The 4,300-nt window shown below is 43.6% G+C and overlaps 1 long non-coding RNA gene across 1 annotated transcript; it reads left to right on the top strand.

The window, feature by feature from the left end:
- Nucleotides 1–1,867: 1,867 nt before the first annotated feature.
- On the top strand, nucleotides 1,868–3,354 carry LOC131697367 (uncharacterized). Its single transcript, XR_009307200.1, has 2 exons — nucleotides 1,868–2,205; nucleotides 2,836–3,354. It is a non-coding gene; the product is annotated as an uncharacterized LOC131697367 (long non-coding RNA).
- Nucleotides 3,355–4,300: the final 946 nt, after the last annotated feature.

Below are 4,300 nucleotides of genomic sequence, written 5' to 3'. Positions count from 1 at the left end.
TCCATTGATGTAATTTATTTTGTTGTGGGGTGATTTTATTTTCATATGAGCTACACCTCCCAAAAAATTATCGAAATATGAAAAATAATAAATAATATTTTTAAAAATGGTCAATTTCAACCTCTTTCCAAGTGTTATATAAAAAAAAAAAACTTAAAGAGTATATTGTAGCTGCACAATTTTCCAAGGAATTCAAATCTGAAATCAGAATTGAAGTATCTTGAACAGTTGCAGAGCTAGATAAGGTTTTGCAATGCCTAGTATTTTACAAAAATCAACCTCCGAAATGGCAAAGGCAGACCAGGGTTAAAACTTGGCAAAAAGTGAGACTGGAAACACTATTGCCCTGTTTGAGATACAATTATATTTCAGTACAAAAATAAAGAAACAACACACAAGTTATCAAGTAAAATGTTTAATTTTTTTATTTGAAAAAAAAAGTATATTACAAATAAAACTTTGAAATTAAGAATTTTATTTGGGAGGGAGGGAGACAAAAAAAATAAAACCTTCCATATTGTGCTGTATATATTTATTATCAAAACTACCCTGCAGTTGAAGTGCTGGACTGGGGCTCCTCCAGATCACTCTCCTCCTCCTCCTCCTCATCCTCCTGCAGCAGCTCTTCATCAGGGAGGTCCTCCTCCATGGCATACATGCCCTCGATCTCTTCCTCAGTCAGGGCCCTCCTCCTCTTCAGTGACTAAACCACATGCTAGAGCTGATTGTCTCCATCCATTTTCTGGCTTACACACACCCACATAAAACATTAAAATAAATACCAATTAATAATAATAATAATAATAATAATAATAATATTAATACTAATATTAAAATTCTGCTCCATCCTTTTTCACACACATAAAAAAGTAAACAAGTAATAAAATACATGGCTAAATAATAATAGTGACAACAGCTAAATAATGTTTTCTGTTCTTTGCACACAGTAAACGAGTAATAAAATACATGGCTAAATAATAACTCCAGCTAAATGTCTTTGTTTTTTACATAGGCTACATACACAACGTAAAAATAAAAACTAAACAAGGTGTTTTCCTCATTCTTTTACACATCGAATAAAAAAAGTTAAAAAATAATAGATGCATAATTAAATAATAATAACGACTACAGAGAAATAACGAATCGACTAGAAAAAGTAAAACACAGACGTACACAAACGCCTAACTTTGCATCACATGCGATAGACCTGTTAGTTTTGCCTTCTCTCCTGAGGAAAAACAAGTCTAAAATAAAAACGTATGTGAAACTAACTATAAGAAAGATGTTTAAAAAAACAAACAAACAAACAAAACGAAACGTGGTGTTGGTACAGTAGCTCCTCTCGTCTACAGCGGTCATGAAGTTAGCCCTGCCCAGCAAGCAAGCGAGCACACGAGACACAGCGAAAACAAAACAAAAATAAACACTGCAGATGTACTCGGCACAAAAAAACAATATCAAGTTGAAAAAAAAAACAACAACAATATGGTTAATTAGCCCAAGTACCTCCCGTTTAGATGATATGTAGATTAGCACTCTTGGGATTGTAAAACTGGAGATACAGAGCTTCGACTCTGCTGTGCACTCAGTCACAATGGCGCCAGCAGAGACTCGCCCTTGTAATCAAAATATTATATGTCCCGCCCACCCTAGCCCTAAACCAATGGTATCATGACAAGCCCCGTAGTCATGGCTATGACTCATACTTTAAAAAAACAAAATTGCTGATTGGACGGCAGAGATATGACGTGTTTTGTCATCGTAACAAAAGTTATGAAATTACACCGAGTCAGCAGCTAAGAGTTAATCTACCTGGTCTTGAATCTCTCCTGTTTCTCCTCCTCCCTCTCTCTCTCTCTCTCTCAGATGAGCACAGACTGTCACACGACTCCATCGCTCCCGATTCCAAGCTGAACTCGTTGTGACGCCCCCAACAGAGAAAGTGTCACCCGAGCAAGAACAGCACTCCGTGTCACCCCTCCTCTCAGACCTCACCCCTCACCCTCGTCACACCCCTCCTCTCACCCCTCGCCTCACCCCTCCTGTCACCCCTCGCCCTTCCTCTCACCCCTCGTCTCGCCCCTCCTCTCACACCTCCTCTCACGCCTCGCCTCACCCCGGGTCAGTGTGGCACAGCCTGTCTGCTCTTCTGAACAAACACTTCAGCCCTGCCGACGCAGTGAGAGTCTGGAGCAGCAACACAAGGTAACCTGAACACAGTAAACACACACACTGCTATATACACACACACACACAGACACACAGTGAGAGTCTGGAGCAGCTACACAAGGTAACCTGAATACAATAAAAACACACACTGCTATATACACACACACACACACACACACAGTGAGAGTCTGGAGCAGCTACACGAGGTAACCTGAACACAATAAACACACACACACACACACAGTGAGAGTCTGGAGCAGCTACACGAGGTAACCTGAACACAATAAACACACACACACACACACAGTGAGAGTCTGGAGCAGCTACACGAGGTAACCTGAACACAATAAACACACACTGCTATATATACACACACACACAGACACACAGTGAGAGTTTGGAGCAGCTACACAAGGTAACCTGAACACAATAAACACACACACAAACAGACACACGCAGTGAGAGGCTGGAGCAGCTACACAAGATAAATTGAACACAATAAACACTGCTACACACACAATCCTAGCTGCAGCACATGCACAATGTTATACAGACACACACAGACACAGCTGTACAGTGACACAGAGATGCACACACACTCTGAAATGCAGGTGTAGAGCAGCGTGTAGTTGTGACTCTGTGTCTCTCCCTCTGCCTCTCTCTCAGGATTACGAGCGGAGGCTGTGCTTGTTGAGCCTGGATGATATGGAGCGGCTGGCGACCCGCATGCTTCACCCTGAGGCTGGGGAGTGCATGGAGCTGTCCTTCCTGGACTGAGGAATACTGCTGCTGCCCTCTCCACCTCTCCCCTCTCCACCCTCTTCTCCTCCCCCTCTCCCCTCTCTCTCCTCTCCTCTTTACTCTCTGCTCCCCCTCTCCTCTCCTTACTTTGTTTAAAAGAATAGAAGCACACCCAGTGAGCAAGGCATTGAGCAGCCCCACATCCCGCTTCACAATACCGCTACATATTGACTGACTGTTCGCATCGTGTGTGTTTGGTAAGACAACCCACATTTTCTCCTTTCTGCTATTTTAAAAGGAGCCCAGTTTGGTGCAGGAGGCTTGTGGGTAACAGAGTGTGTTTTTGCTGGGGACTGCAGCCCTTCCATTACCATTGCTCGTAGAGGGGAGATTGTTTTACTTTCAAGCCTTTTTCTTTAATAAATCCGGACGTTTGGAAATACATACTGTGTGGACGTTTCCCTTCTTCATGGCTCCATGCAGCATCCTGTCACACAACAAGCCCTGAAAGGGGATCTATACATATTTATTCTCAATCACCAGGCAGTAATCGCAGCTACAATACAGACACACAACGTGTCACTTTTATTGGCTGAAACTTTAAACTACGACTAGAAGCCTCTGAAGCCTTTTCATGGCCCTCCACCTGTCCTTGATCAGAACGCTGTCCTTCCTCTAAGGGGTCGCTTTCCATGCTAATCTTCCGTTTCCTCTGCAGAAAGGACAGGACAGTGTTCACAGAGCTCCCTTCACTCCCGCAAAGCCAAGACATCCAGGCTCTTGTGCTGCTTTGCTCCCCAGCGCCCGAGTGCTTGCTGGCAGTGCTGAGGCACGCTCACCCTGAACAGCAGCGCTAGCTTTGCCTATTGAGGAAGGCTTGGCGCTCCCGTTGGTTCATCAGTAATAATGATTTAGTGGAGACAGTACAGTGCTCGGGGGGGATGAAAGTTTACATCAGAATAGAAACTTTGCACAAAGTCAACCTGCTGGAAGTGGAATCATTTCTGCTGCGCAGCTTCAGATTCCACAGCTTGACGAGGAACACAATATAAAAAACACATGTTCCTCTGGAAGCCACACAGTTATTATATATATGATTAGTGTTAACACTCATAGCATTGACCTGGTATCCCTGGTATTTACCTCCGAGCCCTGCTGTGTAACAGGGGTGTTTCATAATCCCTCCTCTCTTCAGTGGCATGAAAGACTGCAACTGTGCAGTCAGCGCCAGGATTCTCAACTCCTGCAGTGCGACCTCTGACAAGGGAAGTGAACCTCATATACAAGGTTAGACAGCAAGGCAGTCACAAGCAGACAGGTGGTGCAGTGGGCTAGTTCACTAGCATGCTGTGCTGCTTACCTTGGGGGACTGAGTTCAAATCCAGGTGAG

This window comes from Acipenser ruthenus, chromosome 14 (assembly GCF_902713425.1).
Source record: "Acipenser ruthenus chromosome 14, fAciRut3.2 maternal haplotype, whole genome shotgun sequence".
NCBI lineage: Eukaryota > Metazoa > Chordata > Actinopteri > Acipenseriformes > Acipenseridae > Acipenser > Acipenser ruthenus.
Note: the sequence above shows the minus strand (reverse complement) of the source record. Positions and strands in the feature narration are given on the sequence as shown.